Below are 21,588 nucleotides of genomic sequence, written 5' to 3'. Positions count from 1 at the left end.
CTCTTAAGTGGCTTTTTAAAGTTAAGTATTAGTATGTGATGGGAGTATACATTACATGGAAATTAATCCTTAAATTGGAAATCTAGGTATATTCACAACTAATCATTTTAATTGCTTAATTGCTTAGTCTGAATGGATTGCTTGCTATAGTTGTGTCTTTGGTAGCTTTGTAATTAGATCTGTGTTTCAAGGAACAAAATAATCCACTAACACCTTTTTATTCACCAAAAGAACTATTAAGCAATGGGGGCAAAGGCAATATAAGTCCATGCAAATATGCTAAATAATAGTTCATAGATTATAAAATCCCTAAGCTGTCTCTTAAGATCTTTATCTCATCCAAATAAAAATAGTTTTTTCTCTTTTTAGATTATAAAATAGTAAATTTTCAATTTAAAAAATTTTCACTCAATAGAAATAAAGAGTAAATATAAAATCAACCTTGATGTGTACACCCAGAAATAAATTCTACTAATATTTTCTTTTTTAACTTCTTACCACATATAGATTTTTTTAAACTAAAATTAGATTAATTTTAAACATTGCCTTTCATCTCACTTCTCATATTTATTAATTTAAAAAAACTTTGGAATCTATGACACTAATTTGTCTTCTTCAATGTATATATATTTTCAATATATACTTTTTTCCATATTTATTAAGCCATTCTATTTTTGAAGTTTAGTTAGTTTTCACATTTCTTTTTTGTTATTATATGAAATTCTTCAGCAAACATTCTTATTATATTTTTTATGTGATTTCTTACTTCAAAAATTCTTACACTGCAATGGCTGAGCTAAGGAGAATATATAATTTAAAGACTTTGGTTAAAATGTTACCAGACTTTTTTCTAAAATGATTTTGTCAATTTTTACCCTCATTAACAATATACGAAATAGACCGTCCCCTGATATCTCATCAACACTTGTGTGTGTGTGTGTGTGTGTGTGTGTGTGTCTGTTCTTATCCCCTGTGTTTGGAGATAAGAGCACATGCTAACTAAATGTGCTAAAATAAAAATAGGGAAAAATTATTTATAAATTTATAAAGTTATTTTTGAAGAGATTTATACAGAGATATTATTCTTAATATCTAAAGGGAACTTACAAGTCGAGGAGGGAAAAAACATAAATACCTCATGGCCACTAAATATTTTTTAGGGCCATTTTGAATATGCTAGGGATTTTACCAATGGGCCTCAGGCATGCTAACTATGTGCTCTACCACTGAGCACCTACACCTCAATCCCCTATCAGTATTTTATGCTTTTGCCATGCTAGTTTTTTAAAGTCTAGAAGGGGATAGCAAAGAAGCGGAGTCTTTGGAAATAATGGATATGTTTATTTTATTGATTATTATGCTATATCACAGGTATATATATAAATCAAAACCCATCAATTGCATACTTCAAATACATGGTGTTTATTTTTACGTCAGTTATATCCCAGTGAGGCTAAAAGAGGAAAGGAAAAAAACCCAAAACAATGGAGGGCAAAAAAAATGTATTTACTTTCATATTTCTCTGATTATTAAAAATTTAAGTATATTTTAGATGTTTAGTGGTCATTAGATATTTGTGTTTTTTCTCCTCAACTTATAATTATTTTTAGATATTAAGGATAATATCTCTTTATAAATATCTTTCCTAATTTTGCCTATTTTTATTTTAGAACATTTGGTCATCAGAAGTTTCAAATATTATTTAAATAGTTTGTCTACCAATCTTTTCCTAGTATATCAAGATCAGATCCTGTAGCAATGTTCCTGAAGCCATAAAATATTCTAATGATATGGTTAAGTCTGTTTTGAAAAAGGTCCCCCAACTATCCATTGCTTTCATTAGAAGATAATCCCAGAACAAGGAGCGTTTCAGAGAAGATGCCCACTCAGCCTTCTTTCAACCCATCTTTTGCTACATGGCAAAAGTTCTCACTCTTCCCGGTCATGCACTTTCCTTTACAAATAGCTTGTATATTAAGTCGAATCATAAAATTGAAGTTATTTGACCATTTTGACATCCAAAAAAAAAAAAAATGGCGATTTCAAGTGGTTCAATTTAACAGACACATTCAGGTACATATAGAAATTTGGGAGTCTGGAACACTCAGTAACACCACTTAACACACAGTGCTGAATTTCTTAGAGACAGAGTCCCATGTACAGAGTCCTCTTGCACCAAGAGGAGGTTTTGTTCTATTTATTTGAAAGTCCTCCAGTATTGGCAAAAGTAGAGACTGCAAAGCAGCTGCAGGCCTGATAGATGTGCCATCATTTATAGAGCAGGGGCAGGCCTGACTCAGCTCTGTCAGAGCTTTTGTGCACAGTCTTATAGATTACTGATGGCCCAGCATTGCCTTCTGCATTATCCTGTTTCTCTGTTATACTCCAGAAAAAAAAGTGGATGTTGGAAAGTGATGTTAATGCTACCACCAAAATAAGGAAGCATATCCTAAATCAAGCAACTTTAAAATAAAGGAAATATGGAGGAGACAGAGCAGAGAACATCTTGGTCTTCATTGGCCCCTAAGGGTGCTGGCTAATATGACAGTGCCAATCATAAGCTTCAGTTTGTTTAGAAATTGAAATTTGATGCCTATATGAAAACAAGAGGCTAAGCTTTTCAGGAAAACAAGGGTTACAGGCCTAAATAACTTCTGAGGGGAAAGGGAAGAAAGCCCAGAATGATTATAGAGTCCTGGGCTACAACCGGGCTTATAAAAATACCACAAGAGTTGCTCGGCAAGTAAAGTCATGAGCTTTGATGGTAGAGTTGCTACTATTATTGGGTTTTCCTGCTCCTTAGAAAGAGCAGAGCTGCATTGCTAAATAGGTGGCACTCAATTTAGCATTAACTTTGGAACGTGGAGCTAAAAATAAGATTCTGCAGTAAATGTAATAGGTGTTGAGAATTCAGAAATAATATTGTTGAGAAAGGAGACTGACATTTTCTAAATTTTTATGATAGAAGTGTTTTAAATGTTATTCTCCAAAAATATCAGGCATTTTACATGAATGGTAAGTTCTTCCCAAGTGAACAGAGAGTGGATGATTCACCTTTTCATGGGTGATTACTGACTTTGAAATTCACAAGAGAGAAACTTCAGATAATTGAGATGAATTTAGGAGGCAACCTAACAAAACTGGACCTAATGACCCTTTTTCTCTCTTTCTCTTCTATTTTTTTCCTACAAATGCCCCCCCCCCTTAACTCCCTTCCCCCACCAAAAAAAAAAAAAAAAAAAAAAAAAAAATCTCTGCCTCATTAATTTTTCTCAAGATGCAAATCATGTAGCCAACACCATCATGGAAGTTTGCCATCCTCAGCTCAATGCAAATCAGTGGTGCTTTGGGTATTGTCTCTTCACAGTATCCAAGTGTAACAGCTGTGACTTTTGAATGTTTTGAAGAGCCTAAGGACCTCAAGCAAGGTTAATAAGCCATAGTATGTAGGTTAAACATTATTTCCGGGTGTGCCTCTGAAGGGGTTTCCAGATGAGGTTAGCATTTGAAACAGTAGACTCAGAAAAGTGGATTGCCCAAAATGCCACCATTTGTTCTAAAATAATCCCCTTGAGGGCTCTGGGAAAGAGGGCAAAATACAGATAAAACAAGACATAATTTGCTGATGGATGTGAAAGCTGAGTAATAGATATCCAGGGGTTTATACTATTTATATTATACTTTATTCTTTGGACATAAGCTTGAAATTTTTCATAATAAAAAAGAAAATAAATTTTTAAAATCTTTTTAAAATTTTTTTAGAAAGTGCTAAAAGCCATAGCCAAGTAGGAATGACGCATGGCATTTTGGGTTGAAAGGTGACCCTGCTCAGGGATTAGGGTGGCTCCGGGTTTAGGGGTAGATCCTGCTGGGAATAGGGCGTATCCTGCTGCCTCAGGCGCCTGCTCCTTTGGAGTTCCTGTTGAGTTCTCCCAGGGTTCTGGGAGAATTGGTACGCAGAGCCCGGTGGAGGGAGTGTGTTCACGGGTATTGTGTATAGAGTGTCCGTGAGAGTTCGGGAATAAAGAGTTGCTGTTTGAATCTACAAGGCTTTGTGGTGGCTTGGTTATTTTGTGCCCAGCCAGACTGCAGCATTTGATGGCCTGTACGGGAACGAACCCGCGACCTTGGCGTTATCACCCCCCCCCCACTGGTGCATAGGCCTATCCACAAGTATGGCTGTATGCTGGACCAGTAGTCAGTGACGGGTATGATCCAATTGCAGTGGTACCAACCTAAGACAGGAGGTCAGCTAGAGGTCAGCTCATCCGATGACGGGTAAGGACCATATGTTGAATTGGACAACCTAACAGGCACGGTCCCTAAGCCACATTGCTTGTTGATTAATTAAACAGAATTGGGGAGATGCTGAAAGCCATAGCCAAGTAGGAATGACGCATGGCATTTTGGGTTGAAAGGTGACCCTGCTGTTTGAATCTACAAGTTGCTATTTGAATCTACAAGGCTTTGTGGTGGCTTGGTTATTTTGTGCCCAGCCAGACTGCGGCAAGAAAGAAAAAAGAAAAGTGGATTGCCTTCTCCAGTACTGATGGGCATTGTGAAATATAACAGGGGTCTTGAGTAGAATAAAAAAGGAGAGGAAAACTTTGAGTTTCTTTTGTCCTGCCTTCCTGGCTGAGACCAAAATTACACCCAGCTTTCCTTAGTCTCCCTAGGTTGGCCAATTGGGAGACTTTTTACCTGTATAATTGTCACGATGGGCAAAGAAGCAACTTATGCAATTGAGGGGGAGAAATAAAAAATATCCACATGCTTCTGCTATTTTCAATGCTTTATTCACTCAAATCACTCAATGTAATTTTACTCTATAGGTCCTTAATCAAGAAAATTACAATCCTTATTGCTGAGCCCTGCAATAGACATAGTCAATTCAAAGCAAATAATTCTAAATTAATCCTAAGCACTGCAAACACACTTAATCATGATAGACTCATTACAGATTTTCTCTCTGCATGCTAAGCTCAAGTGCCAAGATCTAGATTCTCAAGTCTTAGGCCTTAAGTCCAGCAAACACACAATCACTCAGACCATAATAGTCAGGTCAGGAACTGATGAAGGCTTCTCCTAGGGTGGAGCTGAGGGCTGGTTGAGGAGAGGGTTGAAAGGAGAAGTTGCAATTCTCACCAGGGTCAAGATATCGCTGTAGAGTTTGAGAGTGGTGAGGAGATGCAGAGGATCAGGCAAATGATGAGAAGAGTTGGGATGTCAATCCAGGTCCTTCTCAGGCTCTCTGGCATGTGGTCATCAGTGTCAGCTGGCTAAATGTCTGTTCATTTGCTCCATCATTTATACTAAATTTGGGGGCTTCTGCTCACCCTTTCAGTCCCTATCAACTGGTACCGGGTTTCTTAGTGATGTCTTACATTTTAGGGTCAGGACATATGGTTTGGTGATTTCTGCCCTGATCTCACACATCTGATTCTTATCAGGGTGAAGGCAAATGACAGTGACTTCACTTGAGTTTTATCAGAGTTGTAGAAAGTGACTTGTCTTTATCAGGTTATGCCTGATGGCATATTGGAGGGCTCTGTAGGCTGGTGCCTGGTGGGACTGCAGGTTTATTTAAATGAAGTTGCTTAGGCTAAGGCCATCCTTAAAATAATCAGATAAGCCAATATCTTATGATAGATTTCTCTCTATATAGATATATGCCCTATTGTTTCTGTTTCTCTGGAGAACCCTGACTAATATATGGTCTGTCTGAATACAAATTCCATGCCCTAGTGAGTAATTTATTCTTTCAACAAATTCTATCAAGTGTCTGGGTACTGTAAAGTTCTTGCCTCTCTGGAACATATATTCTTGTGAAATTCTGTCATAACTATGATATTACCTTGTAGATACCAGGATACTAGGATAGTCACATGTTCCTATCTTTACCATTTAGAAATAACTGATGAACAGATTTTTTGCAGGAGGCACCAAAAATTTGATGGTTTAATAGCATCAACACTAGACTTTAATGGAGATTAGGTGTTATTTTGGTTCTGAATATTTCTCTTGCTTGTGATTACTTTACCATAGTTGGAATACAAAGAGTAAAAAAGCTGACATTAGCCTGTGTAATGAGGTTTTCCTTCACAATTTTATCTTTTCTCCCACTAACAAAAAGGAAGACTGTACTAATAATCAGGGAACAGAACACATTTTTGTTCAAATGTTATCATGAATCAGAGATTGATTTTAAACTATTCAAAGTATTCTGGCAAAGAAATATTTTGAGTTTCACTAAGTTCTGTCTAAATAAGATTGAAATAGAGGAGCCAAACATAATTAAACCTTCATCCCTTCAATGGCAGTGGAGAAGAAAATTAATCAATTAAAAGAAAACATTTCTCTTAGATTCTCATATAGATGCTTTTAGAGATGGTTGTTCGTGAAGGGCTCCTTAAGAAAGCTGAGGCTCAATCTAGGTTGGATCTTGAAACAGTTGCCCCAAGTCAAACTAACTGAAAATGAGGATCCAAGAAAGCAAGTGGTGACCTACAGGAGCTATCTCCTACCACTGGTAATATCCAAAAAAGCAAGCTTCAGAACAAGACAGTCTGCAGGCATTAGGAGCTAGCAGGAAGAGCTATTTTTTTTCTCTTCTGGAGTCTGTATTTTTTTAAAATATTTTTTCTAGCTGTAGATGAACACAATACTTTTATGTTTATATATATATATATATATATATATATATATATATATATATATAACAAAAATATAAAATATAAAACAAAAATATATATATATATATAATTTTATATATTTTTATATTGTGTGAGGTACTGGGTTCCATACCAGCACCACATTAAAAAAAATAATCTTGGCAAGTGTTCTACCACTGAGTCATAACCCAGCCCTGGAGTCTGTATTTTTAAGTGCATTATTTGTGGAAGCATGCATATAGATAAATGAAAGGATCTATCTGTGAATTGAGGCAGCCCAGAAGCCATTCTACAATTCTACAATCTCACACACATCAGCACCACCCTCCACCACCACCACTACTAACAAGAATATTGTGAAATTTTCATAAAATCATTTACTCTTAAATGATCTAAAATATGTTATATAATATAAATGCTAAATATTTATTTTTAATGTTAGTTATAGTTAATGTATTACATGGAAATAATATGGCAGAGGTAAGAAATACATGTAGAAAATATTTAACCATAACTCAAATGCTGCCAGTCTAAGGGAACAAAGAGGAAAATATACTATAAAAATCTCTAATGTATAGTCTGATACTGATTTTGGTTAGCTTTTTCAATGCTGTGACCAAAAGACCTGACAAGAACAATTTTAGAGGAAAGTTTCATTTGGCACTCATGGTTTCAGAGGTCACAGTCCATAGATGTCCAACTCCTTTGTTCTGGGCCTCAAGTGAGGCAGAAAATCATGGTGGAATGGTGTGGCAGAATAAGCATCTGGAAACATGGCACCAGAAAGCAGAGGGATAGCTCCCCTCACCAGAGACAAAATATAAACCGCCAGGGCATGGGCTCATCAACCTAACTCCTCTAGACCCCATACCTGTCTATAGTTACCACCCAGTTAATCCCTACCAAAGGATTAATGCACTGATTAAGTTAAAGCTCTCATAACCCAAACATTTCACCTCTGAACTTTCTTGCATTGTCTCACTCCTGAGCTTTTGGAGGACAACTCATATCTAAACTAAACTATAACAATATCCAACCTCTGCATTATAAAGATCAACTAAAATGGTTAAAAAAAAAAAAAAACAACGGTTGAGAGACTGCCTTTCACACAGGTAAAAAAAATATATATATATATATATATATTTCATCTCAATTAGGTAACTACAACCTCTTTCTCATGTGTATTAACCACCATTACCACCATGATTCTTTAAAGAAACTATTTCTCCACGAATTAATAGGTGTACAAGAATAAAATCATGAAATCTTTATTGCATTCATAACAATCACAGTAGTAATTGTGCTCAATTTATTTGTGAATATGAAAAGCAATTTTAAAAGGAAATATTTTTAAACATCCCAAATTCACTTCTGAAAATGAATTAAATGTTTGGAAGACATTTATTTGAGCAAGAAGGATCAAAGGACAGCCAACACAATGGTGTTAACAACTGTTTTAACAACCTAACAACCCAAATATTTGATCCTTTTTGTTTCATTCAATCTTGTCCATGATGTAAGTAGCTATAGTTACTCAGCACCAGATTTATAAAAATGAAAGTATGTTCCTCTCATTTTTATGTCATACTTTTTTAACCAAAAAAGTCACTTATCAAGAATTTGTGATAAAATATGCTTCAGTTGAGCGTATCTGTGGAGAGAGGGTTCAATAATAAACAAAACAAAGAAACCTAAATTATGTTGCCAACCCAGCCTTAAAATAATTTTAAATAAGGTTTAAAACTATAATAAAGTTGGCTGGGATTGTAGTTTAGTGATAGAGCATGTGCCTAGTATGTTCAAAGCACTGATTTCAATTTTCAGCACCACATTTAAATAAATTAAATAAAGGTCCATCAACAACTAAAAACAAATTTTAAAAAATAAACTATAATATAGTGTGTCTGAATAAGTTATGAGACCACAATTCTTCCACAAGTCCCCCAAATCCTTCTTTTCATGTTAGCACATTGTGTGTTTAGACAGCTGTTGTATAATTGTAAAGTGTGGACCCTCATACCTAACATCCTTAGGATAGTTTATTTACATGAAACATCTCCCTCCACAGATATTTATTCAATAATTTCACTGTTAGTAGATTTTAAAAATCATACTGTTCTATTATTTACTATGACCTTAACATGGAAAATGTTTAAGTATATGGAAATCAGGAAGTTCCAAGGTCATAATCATTCATACTCTTATAGCTTCTGGGAAATTTCCAACAGAGCTTTTGAGAAGAGTTTATGCAATTAGGATTTCATAGTTATTTCTAAAAATGCTCCTTGCTGCTGTAAGTTTTCCAAAAACTGTACTTAAGAACATAGCTGTGAGGTCTGATCACATAAGGAAGATGCAGTACATTTTCCTTACTAGGCATTTTATAAAGAAAAGTTTTATACTTTAAGAGAGCAGACAAAATAATATGTGTCTCCTACATTTTAAAACTTCTCTTCCAATTCCAGACTTCATACTGTTTGACAGATTTTCTAAACTTTTTTTTTTATATATCTCATCACCTTCATATATTCATGCAATAGGAAAACCACAAGACCCCAATCATGTTTCAGTTAGGACTCACAGATCACAACAATCTAAATCTCATTAACTTGGACCAGGAGCTCCCAAAATACAACTTCAATTTACTGAAAAAGATTAAAAGGCACATGTAGAGTTTGTACTGCAATGAGAAGTCAGAGCAGGCGAAAAGCTATCAGTCTCAGGGTTTTATTCTTATTTTGTAAACTTATGTACCAATTTTAAAAGGCTTATGAAAATAGACAAGAAAATATAGAACTAATCAATCCCTAGAAATTCCCCACTGGAAAAGCACATGAGCCTAGCTTCGGAATCCCTCCTTTCCTTAACTAACCCACAAACATATATGTCACCAAACACTAATTAAAATATAACATTTTAAAATATACAGCTGAGGGCTGGGGTTGTGGCTCAGAGGTATCGTGCTTGCCTGGCGTGCATGAGGCACTGGATTTGATTTTAAAAAAATAGAGATATTATGTCCACCTATAATTGAAAAATAAATATTTAAAAATATATATACAGCTGAAAGCAACCCCAAATATAAGAGTTCTCCTTGATATCTTTCTCACCATCAATAGTCTGGTCAGCTCTTCATATCCCAAACTCTTCTAGGTCTTACCCTTTCCTTGCTGGATCATGGTGGCTGTAAACCTCTATACAAATCCTGAAACAAGCCATGTGCCTTTAGGTCTTCATCACTGTTCAGAAATGTGGGCCTCTTAGCACTGGCGCATTCCATCTTGGCCAAACCTACCTTCCACCTAAAATGCCCTGCAAAAAAATTTCCATCATATTATAATATTGAGCAGCAGGAGAGTATGTGTGGTAGAGTAAAGGCTGTCTACAAGCTGTGCAACAAGTAGATATGCTCTGTTGGCAGCAATGGTGTCCCTCTATCTGGACTCCAACACCTAATGACCCTGAACAAAAATTAGCATACCTCAGAAAATGCAAAGAAGTATGTCAAGTAAATCCCAGACTGTTAGATGGTCACTTGAAGAATAGGAAGTTTCTGGTGGGTGAAACTGACTCATCAGCTCCTGTTACCACTGCTTCCACTAATCTGTGTCTCAACTTTCCAGAAACTTCTTTTGACCAGGCCCTCCCAATACTGGCCCCTGGTCCCTTACGTACTTTTAATCAAGCCCAATTCTAGTATGTCTTAAAGAAGTCATAACTATGAAAATGTGGCCTAATTGATGCTAAAAAGTTGGCTGAGAGTTAACCTAAGAAGCAGTCACAAGCAGAAAGGGAAAGGTCATCAGGAGAAGAAAAGCAGAAGGTTCAAGATGAAAAGAAAAAAGAAAAGGTGGCTTCACCAGACTGGTCTTCAGAAGTTAAATAAATGTCAGTAGGAACTGGCCATTGAGCCCAAGATATGTCAAGTAAGGACATACTTTTAGTCACTTGCCCAAGCTTACTTTTATGGAATAAGTACAAATTCTTCAATGAAGCTGCCCTCTTTAAAAATGCCGCCATGTTTCTGGGAGCATTTTGGTTTGGATGATTGGTCCTTATGGTGTGCTGAACACAACACACCTAGCACTCACCTCAGACATTCATGAGTTGCAACCTAATCACAGGTGCTGGCAGTGGCTAGACACATTAAGGAAGAAATCTTCGCTAGTGTCTTCCTCTAAATGGGGTTTTAGTCTGAATCGTGAAGTTACTGATATATTTGGATTTATTCAATGACAACTCATTTATTTATGCCATAGTAAATTACTTTCTATTTATTATGCATTTTCTTAGTATTTTTTCTTCCTCCTGTTAAATTGAGCTTTCTCTCTGCTATTACCTCCCCTACCATTTATCCTACAGTGTGCTCCCATGCATACACCTTTCTATAAAACTTGATCTTACACTGTCCTTAGGGCTATTGCCCCCAGTTTGTCCTCTGCCAAGAACATTCTTGGTCCAGATATCAAGGTGATTGGCTTCCTCAGTTCCTCAGGGTCTCTACTCAGATATCATCAAGTCAATGAGGTTTAGCATGGCCTTCTCATTTGGAGGAAATAAGGAAACAGGCACAAGTAGGTTAAGTATCCTGTCCAAGTTCTCATAGCTGGAGAATGCTAGAACAAAGATTTGCTTCCATTTCCTGATATATTTTTTTAACCTTTAATGCTGTGCTGACACTCAATTAATTATTTCTCCTCAACAATTAAAAACTCAACCAACCATATTAATGACCACAAAGAAAATTTAACATCAAACACTTAACATAATACAGACTACTTTATTTTTCTTTATAATAATTATTTAGTTGTATTAACTGTACAAATTAATGGAGTTCACTGTGACATTTCCATGTATACATATATCCTGCTTTGATTGATTCTACCTACTATCCTCTCATCTTCCCTATTTACCCCTCTCATTTCCTTCAGCTTCTCAAATAGTCTGTTTTCTTAAGACAATATTCTATTTTCTTAAGACAATGCTATTTTACTTCAAATACAATGGAACTGGAAATCAGTATATTAAAGATAGCTTTATAAAAAAATATTCAGGGCTGGGGTATAACTCAGTGATAGAGCATTTACTTAACATGTACAAGGTCTTTGGTTCAATCCCTAGCACGCAAAAAAATAATAATAAGAAGAAGATAAGGTACATACTGTATCTAAAAACCATGCTTCTAAATAATTCATGGGGCCAGGGACAGTGGAACAGGTCTACAGTCTCAGTTATTTGAGAGGCAGGAGGCCACTTGAGTCCAGGAGTTTGAGGACGCCCTTGGCAAAATAGCAATGCTCAAAATAAATAAATAAATAAATAATTTAAAAAGCTAAATAAGTCATGGGTTAAAAAGTCATAATGGGGGGCTGGGGTTGTGTCTCAGAGGTAGAGCACTCACCTAGCAGGCGTGAGGCACTGGGTTCGATCTTCAACACCACATAAAAATAAAATAAAAATATTGTGTCCACCTATAACTAAAAATAACTATTAAAAAGTCATAATAGGAATTTGACCACAATGAAACAAAAAAGCACCAATATCTAAATTTCTAAGAGTAGCTACATTTGGTTCATAAGATGTCTTATATCTGAACATAGGTTAGAAAACAAAACAAGTCGACTGCAAACTGTGTGGAGTATTTGTTCTCAAGAAGCTAGGTACAGAACTTAGAGCAAGGACAAAATGTATCAAACAGGAAATAAAGATAAGAACATAAAATAATGAAAGGAAAACAGATATGATTCCCAAAACTCAGGACTAGTTCTTTGAAAAGACCATTATACAGGTGAATCACTGACAATACTGATCAAGAAAACAAAAAAGAATAAGCAGCATCAGAAATAAAACATGAGGTATAACAGAGACAACAGAGTTTAAAAAAAAACACAAGAATACATTAAATATGCCAATACATTTTAAAACTTGAACCCAGGGCTTGCACATATTAGGTAAATGCTCTGTCACTGAGTTATTGAGGGTTCTACAATTTTTATGAATATATGAAGTTATGTCATGTTCATAAAGGGAAGAACTAATATTGTAAAGATCCAATCATTTTGATATTGGTCTTTAACTTCAATACAATAATGATTAAAGTCCTTTCAGAGGGCTGGGGTTGTGGCTCAGTGCTAGTGTGCTCGCCTAGCACATGTGAGGCACTGGGTTTGATCCTCAGCACCACATTAAAAAAGTAAATTTAAAAAAGTAAATAAATAAAATAAAGTCATTGTATTCATCTACAACTAAAAAAAATATATTTTAAAGAATCCTCTCAGAGTATGTCATGGAGATTGATACACTAATTCCATAGTTCATGTCAAAGATACATATTTAATAAGAGCCAAAGATCTGCACTGTGATGAAAGACATAAATTATATATGCAATGATGATGACTTTCATTATAAGATTTCATTCCTTAAGAAAAAAGCTTAGCAATCTGATGCAAATATGGCAAAATATTAACATATGTTAAATCTGGGTAGTTGACACATGATATTTTAATATTTTCTGAGATTTTATCTTTTTTTGATATTCTGCATAATTTGGGTGTTTTTAGAAGGAAAGCCAATGATGCTGAGTACTGCGAGAGAACAAGCAAGATAACCACTAAATCATTCTTTAGAACTGATATTATGGATATCACTGCAGGCTACAACAGAAGCTGATGATGTGAGATAAAGAGGCCAGAACATGAATAAATTGGGTTGAGGAGTTAGTACCACAAGTAAATAAATGCCTAGCATGCAAAGGGCCCTGGATTTGATTTTCAGAACTGAAAAATAAAAAATAAGAAAAAAAGTAAACGAAGACAGTGAACACAGACTACATGTTTTTTTAAAAAGCATGTATTTTTAACAGATACACACACACACACATTTTTCAGCTGTCAATGGACATTTATTTATTTATTTATTTATATGTGGCGCTGAGTATTGAACCCAGTGCCTTACACATGCCAGGCAAGAGCTCTACTACTGAGCCACAGCTCCAGCCCCTAAAAAGCATGTATTTTCAAAAAGCAATAATATAGCAAAAGTGAATTGAAAGTTGTGTATCTGTCACACAAAGCTGTACAAAACCATCTCTGTTCTGGGAGAGCTAAGTTTGGGAGGCTATTTTATCAGCCGTCTTCACCCTTTTGAGTGATATGTCTACCCTGGAGGCTCCAGTGGCATAATGGGAGAGGTTTCTTGCTTGTGATGGTCCTGCACTGGCATCAGAAACCATGCTTTCTGTTGCTGCCTCGTCCTACTGACACCCTTGGGATGTTTGTGATCTAGTACATTTCCAGTCTCCTGGCTAATGATGACATTTGCAACTGAGATCTTTCATCACAGTCCATAAAGTGCTTTACAATTTTTAGGTCTTTTCAGTCCTCATCATCTCCCAGGATGTTGTAGGAGATGGGACACCTTTCCAGGGCTTTATGGTGTTGCTATAGAGACTAAGTAAATTTCAAGAGTGCTCTGTCAGCTAAGGGTATGTGGCTCAGTGGTTGAGCACCCCTGGGTTCAATCCCCAATAGCCAAAAAAAAAAAAAAAAAAAAAAGAGAAAGGTGGGTGGGAGGAGAGAATCAGGGATCAAGGAGACTAAAGAACATGCCAATGAAAGGTAATGCTATACTTTAATTGGATCTGCGGTTTAATCAAATTAACTTTGAAAGATATTTATAGTTAATTGGAGAAATTTTAAAATGCAAACAATATTAGATAGTATCATGGAAGTTTCATTGATTTTCTTTGGCACAGTAATGATACTATTTGGTATTATATGTATAAAAATGTCTCATTTTAGAGTTGATACAAAAAATATTTAGGTTGGAGATATATCTAAAATTACTTTAAAATAATTCAGCATAAAATTTATATAAGTAAATGTGGCAAAAAGTTAACATTTGCTGAGTTTATTTAATGGAATAAAAAATGCAATATGTTTCTAATTTCTGAGGTAAGATAGCTCTAAAATTAGTGTTCTATTCTCTATCTGTTGACCTTGAAATTTGACAACGAAGTCCTTCTCATGGCCATAGCTATTACTTAAAAGAAAACTGGAATACATAAGTACATATTTGTATGATTTTTAAAAGCACAACAATATTTAGTTCATAATTTTTTTCACTTTTAAATGTAAGACTATGAAACTAAAATTATACTTACTAAAAGAAGTTACCATGTATATGCCAAAAGATATTCATCTCTGTTATGAGATATTTTTTAAAAGTAAAAAGTTTTCACTTAAAAACAAAGATTATCTTCCAAAAATATTTTCTTTATTAGGAAAGCTAATCTATTTTGTTCTGCTTCTATACTAAGAAAAGCACTCTTAATGAGTACTGTTTTAATAGTAACCAAATGACATTTGACCACTGTAGGAGAACAAATGTGTTGACTGAGTCACTAATCTCTTATGATAAATAAATAATGTTAAACAGATTTGAGAACAACTGTCTTGAATAATCCATATCATCCAGCATTGTTATTATTGTTTGTTGAAAAGTCTTTAAAATGGTAATGCCACATTATTGTGAAGTCAAGAAACCTCTTCAAAGAGAGAAAATATCAAAGTGTTTATCTTCTAGAGATGTAGTCCTGGAAATACAGAGCACTACAAGAACAGGAATGAATGCTACTATATTAACTTCTCCAGCTTAAGTATAGAAGAGTATGTGTCAGATGCCATAATCTTTCCTAAAAGTGAAAAGAGGAATTTTCATGGAGGGGCTCTAGAGTCTTAAAAATAATAATTTCATACAGTTCCTTTCTGTTACTGATTCAAGATAACCTCTCCTGGGCCTCATGGCTATCAACACTCATCTTTAAGGAGGATGACTCCTGCTCCTAAAAAGGATATTTTTGGGAACATGCCAAAGCTGCGACTGCAGGGAAAACCATCCAGACACACTTCGGAAAGGCTTCGCTTCTACAGCCCCTCCATAGGAAATCAGCACTCCCAGTACCAACTCCCTTGTTTGCCATTGTTTATTGCCAGTTTGTTTTTCATCCTGTTCATTTAATGGAAAATGCTAAAAATTCTCTTATAGAATTTAAGGAGGTTGGAAATAAAATGCCAAATTTAATTTTCAACCCAATTCTTTAGCTTTGGCATTTAACAGCCAAAAGTGAGGCTTCCTATCCCTACACTTGTCACCATCCTATTATCTTCTACTCTCTATTGAGTTCTCTGGGAAAAACTTAGAAATTAGTAAAGTAGCTGGACCAGCTGTCCTCTGAGTCATTTAACATTGATTGTATTGTCACCCAAGGCAAAGAAAGTCCAAGTACAAGAATACCAAGTGTTGTTCCTTTTAAAGAAATAATGTCAATTTTTAAAAATATTTATATATATTTTTTAGTTATAGTTGGACAAAATACCTTTATTTCACTTACTCATTCATGTGGTGCTGAGGACCAAACCCAGGGTCTCGCACATGCAAGGCAAGTGCTCTATTGCTGAGCCACAACCCCAGCCACTCAATTTTTTGTTAATGATTGGAGCCACGTGAATCTCTCAAGCAACTCAAAGACTCTCCTAAAAAAGTATCAAAGCTGATGTGTTACAGCTAATATTTGATTCCAAATGAACACACATACGTGTGCATACACCCAATAATTTTCACTCCTTCCTCCACTCCATTTGAATTTGATCCCTCTCTCTATAAAACCACAAGGCCCTAGAAGAAGGGGAAATCCACTGATATTCAGAATGGAATACACTTGAATATCTATAACACTAGAAGGACCTAGAATTCCATCATGTCTGTAAAGAAATATAAATAAATTCTGGGAGAACTGAGGACAGAAGGAATGAGAAGAAAAGGACTAGGAGACACAAGACTGTGAATGAAGGAGGGGAGCAGTCCAGCAGCCCCTTTGGGGAGGCTGATGTAGTGGATACCCCTTGTGAAAGACCAGGCAGCAGACTGGCTGTGGAAGCAGTCCAGGGTTAACATCCACCTACACACCTCACCCTCTCACCTATTTGGAACAGCCTGAGCACACTTCTGTTAGCAACATGTGATCCTCAGTCCTGAATGTCAGTCTGAGGTGGTATCTGAGCATCATCAAAGCTTCAGCCTTCTTCACTGTGTACCTTCTGGTAGCAAGAGCATCTTCCTCAAGAATATAAACAACTGAGGGCAGCAGCTGTTGTCAGTTTGGTTCGTTGCTAGATAACAGGGCCTGGAACATACAGACACACTCCATAAACGCTGGTTAGGTATAGGTTGAATTAGTCTCCCCACGGAGAACACCAGCAAGAGAATCACAACCTCTTAAATATGAGATTAGAAACTTGGCTTCTTACCATACAAGCCTACTGTGCTTTGTATCCAATATCAGGTAATTGGGGAAAAAAGAATTGATTTGAAAAAACTTCAGGGTTAGGAGTTTTATCTCATAATTTAGTAAAATATCAGTCCTTTTAAAATGCAAATGCCAGGGAAGGAAGAAATAACCTGGAAATACCAACAGGGATAAAAATGTTGCTTTTGCTTTTAAAAATAAGAGATAAAATTATTTTAAGTTTGATTTACACAAATCATAACTTAATTGTTCCAAACCTAGGCTAATTATAAATAAAGCAAAATCTAGGGATGAAAGATTTGTGGTACTTAATCCTTTGAACAATTATCTATGTTAAGCCAAATTTTTCTAAGACATATTCTTCGTTAGAGATAGAGACATAACATGACAGAGGACTCCTTCATTTAAAGATAATATTTACATAATGTCTTATGAATAGATAATACTTTACAAGGTTCAAAAATCAAAGCAACATATTTAAAAAGTAAACTTCAAGAAATCCCAGTGCCACTCCATTCCTGTCCACCTTGACTCCACACCTACTATGTATAGTCATTTTTAATTAATTTATTTATTTTAATTAGGTATATGTAACAACAGAATGCATTTTGATTCATTGTACACAACTGCAGCACAACTTTTCATTTCTCTGGTTGTACACGATGTAGCATTGCAGTATATATGCAGTCAATCATGAACCTAGGCTAATGATGTTATGTATAGCCATTTTTATTAGTGTCTTGACTACTATTCCAAAATGTCTTCATAAAAATATAAATACAGATATAATTTCTTATTTTTTTTAGATTAAAGTAGCCTGGATTCTTATATTATTGTTATTACATTCCTCCTCCTCCTCCTCCTCCTCCTCCTCCTCCTCCTCCTCCTCCTCCTCCTCCTCCTCCTCCTCCTCCATCTCCATCATCACAGTGCTGCTCCTTGCTTTTCCAGTTAACACTAACATACCCTGGAGAACTCACCTCAGCACATTGTGAATGTGCTCACTCTTTTCACAACTGCATGGTACTCCATCGTGTGGTGAACTAGGTCCCTTTTAGTGGGTGTTTGTAATGTTTCAAGTCTTCTGCTGCTGGAGATTATTCCATAATGAGTAGTTTGTACATATGCTGTTCTGTGATTATTCAGGTCTATCAACAGAATAGATCACCAGAAGTTAGATTTCTGTGGCAAGGAGTCAAATGCCCCAATAATTTTGGCAGTTTGTGCTGGATAGTCCTCCACAGGTGTTATATGCTACATTCGCCACCTACTGAAGCACATGATCACTGGCAGAGTATGTCATCAAATTTATAAGTTTCTCTTAATCTAGCAGGAGAGAAATGGTATCTCTTTGAAATTTTCCTTACTATGAATGGAGCTGAGCATCTTTTTCATAAACTTATTAGCATCTGTTTCCTTATCTGCTCCTGCTTTTCAAATAGAGTTGCTGAATCTTAGGAATTCTTTATATAGTATGGAAGTTACACATTTATTTGTGATATAAGTAGTTTTTTCCCCTGTCAATTGTCTTTTAGCTTTGTCAAATAGACTTTCCTGTTTTTTCCCCCATTCAGAAATTATGATCACATTGCCCTTTATAAGTTTTACTCAACTCTAGAAGTTAGCACTGTTATCTGTGATTTACAGAAGAAGATACTGAGTTAGAGGAATATGCTGAGTTATAGGGTTGTAAAGTTATTGTCCAAGAATACACAAATCTGACCAAAGAGTATCTGACTTTGAAGACGGTATAATATATCTATTATGCCACACTGCTCTCTTACCACAAAAACAAGTAACAGTGACAATATCTAACTCTTTCCATTAGCTATATTTCTATCCTCACAACAACTCTGTGAAGATATTACTTATTCATTTTCACTTATAGATGAGGATTTTAAATTTCTAAAGGTAAATAAAATTCCCCAGGAAACCTAAAGTGCTCTACTGAGGATTAAGTCCCAGAGCCTAATTCCAGCACAGGAGTGTTCCATCTCCAATTTGTACAGCCCCTGGCCTCAAGGACTTGGAAGCCAGTATTAGAGAAAAGTTGCCAGTTCCAAACAGAGCTGCAAAGGGGAGTAGCTTCTCTCACCCCCTGTTCCATCTCGTTAAGCCAGGTCAGGCCCACATTCAAGTGGCTGGGCAGTTTCACCAGAGATTGTCACTATACCCAGCAACAATGACAGTGCCGGCTCCTGACAAGATATTTAATGAAACACAAATTGCACCGTCTAGCTACTCATCAAGGAATATTACTTCAAATTCGCAATATTCAGAAACTGCTGAGAGGAGCACTCTTTGTGGAGAACTTTTTGAAGGGTCAGCACTCTCCCAATTCCCCTTATTATGCAGAGTAAAATCAATGCCCACAATCAACCAGACCAACAGTAACTGTCAATCAGCCAGAGCAAAGTAACTGTCCTGCTGTATGATTCTTCCTGGGCAACTCTTACTAAAATTTGATCTTAACTGATGTTCTCAAGCTATAGAGAGAAGGCTTTTTAAAAAAAATAGTGCATGTTAATTATGCAGAATAAAGAGTTTATCATATGTACCCCCACACACACCCTCCCTTATCATCCCCTTCCTTTTTTGGCATGATCTCTTTCCTCTTTGACATGATCCCCTTCCTGTCCTCTATCAGTCTCCCTGAGAAGGCTTTGGAAATGCTAGAAAATAATGTTTTCTGTGGAGGTGGAATCAAGGAATGAAATATCTAGCATTTTCTCTTTGGTAGAAAACAAATATCAATTTCTAGCATCTGTGCCATGAATAGTTATAAATTCCACTGAGATTGAAGTTTGCTTATCCTATGGACTCTGACACTCTTAGAACCAATTGTATTTTCCTCATGAATTTGCTATAAGGAAACAGGTTTGTGTCTGTAGCCCATCTGCAAGGGTGGCCTACTTCACTCTTAGCCATTACCATACTTCACCCTTCTTTCCCCTTTTATATTTTATCTTGATAAATTGAAAATATTTTATTTTGAAATAAATTAAAATAAGACAGAATATTAATACATAGTTAAACTAAGTATTTTATCCTCATTCTTATCCTTTTAAACATTGCAAAACTACTATTAGAACTCTGCTGAATTCAAATTATGATTCAAATTAAATGAATAAATAAAGTTTATTCCATCTGCATCAGAATTTCATTGAATTCTTCTTATTCTGCCCTGACCCATAAAACTGCACTAGAAATTTGATGATTTATGTCTGGTAAAAGAAGAGTCAGGGCCAAAGAAGGGCATATCAGAATTCTTTTCAACTTATGGCAATTGTCTGACATGCTAATTCTAACCTGGTTAAATCAAACTTAAGTTATTAAATATGAGGGCTATTCTTTTTCTAATAATGACTTTGAAGCTAACAGACATGGAACCTTTAAAGTACAAATTGATACTCAAAATGTAATCTTCCTAGAAATACTGGAGTCCCTCTATGCCACAATAAAATCACCCAGAAAGCAATTTTAAATTACTGGGAACATTAATGTAAAATACTATTTGTTACAGAACAAACAGCATATGATTATATCATAGAAAACCAAATGTACTCTTGATCATTCACTTAGTATCCTGATTCCAGTCACCTTCAGTGATTTCCAAATACAGGACTCTTTAGTACAATCAAGAGAACCAATTTCTGTTCTCTTGCTTCTCTTTCTTTGACCAACCCATGGAAGGCTACCAGCATATTCTACCCAGGAAAAGATATATCATAAAAAATGAAATCTTGGTTCATTGTGAAAAAAAATAAAAATTAAGAAAACCCACATATGTTTGTATCTATCCTAAGAATAAAACAGTAAGTTTTCTTTCTCTTGTTTCATTTTCGTTTGCTCCTGATGTTGTTTTCAGTGATTCTGTGAGCAACTCAGTGTTTGCTCTCCCTGGATCACTTTATACTTAGAAAAGCTGAGTCTATCGACCTCAGGAAAAGTCTGGCTTTAGACTTTTGCAATATTTCTAACCTCAGGAAATTACCAGTGTTCCTGGAGTCTGAAATGACTATACCCAGAGGAGCTAATTTTCATCTGTGCTTTGAACTTACACAGAAACTACAGCCACCTTTATCTGTCTGGCTTATAGGTTCATGTACCACAGGGTGTTCCATATGGTTCTCTTTGTTGTTATTTAGCTGGTAAAAACTGCTTGGAAATACTGTGACTACCCACATCTTACCCTTATCATATTATTCAATTTGGTCTGAATCACATTCTCTCTCTCTCTCTCTCTCTCTCTCTCTCTCTCTCTCTCTCTCTCTCTCTAATTAGGTTTTACTATTGCCAAGAACAAATTGTTCCTTAGGGAAACCAGTAAAAACCTTGATGGTGTGTCACCTTCAGCATAACTGTGCCAAGTAATTTTAGTTTCTCTTCAGTTTTAAATCACCACTTTCTCTTCTTACATATCTTTGAAAGAAAGTGGGGGAGAAAAATTCATCCTTATAGTCATTTCACATTCACCCTTCCAACTATAGCCAACTAAAAGGAATTGAACTATCACCAAACATCAAGAATTAAAATTTAATAGAGCATAAAAATAAAATTATATCCCCCACTGATGATTAATAAACATTCCTAAGAATCAAATCTTCAATT

Source organism: Marmota flaviventris, chromosome 6 (genome assembly GCF_047511675.1).
Source record: "Marmota flaviventris isolate mMarFla1 chromosome 6, mMarFla1.hap1, whole genome shotgun sequence".
Classification (NCBI taxonomy): Eukaryota; Metazoa; Chordata; class Mammalia; order Rodentia; family Sciuridae; genus Marmota; species Marmota flaviventris.
The sequence above is the reverse complement of the archived record's forward strand: the minus strand, read 5'-3'. Positions refer to the sequence as shown.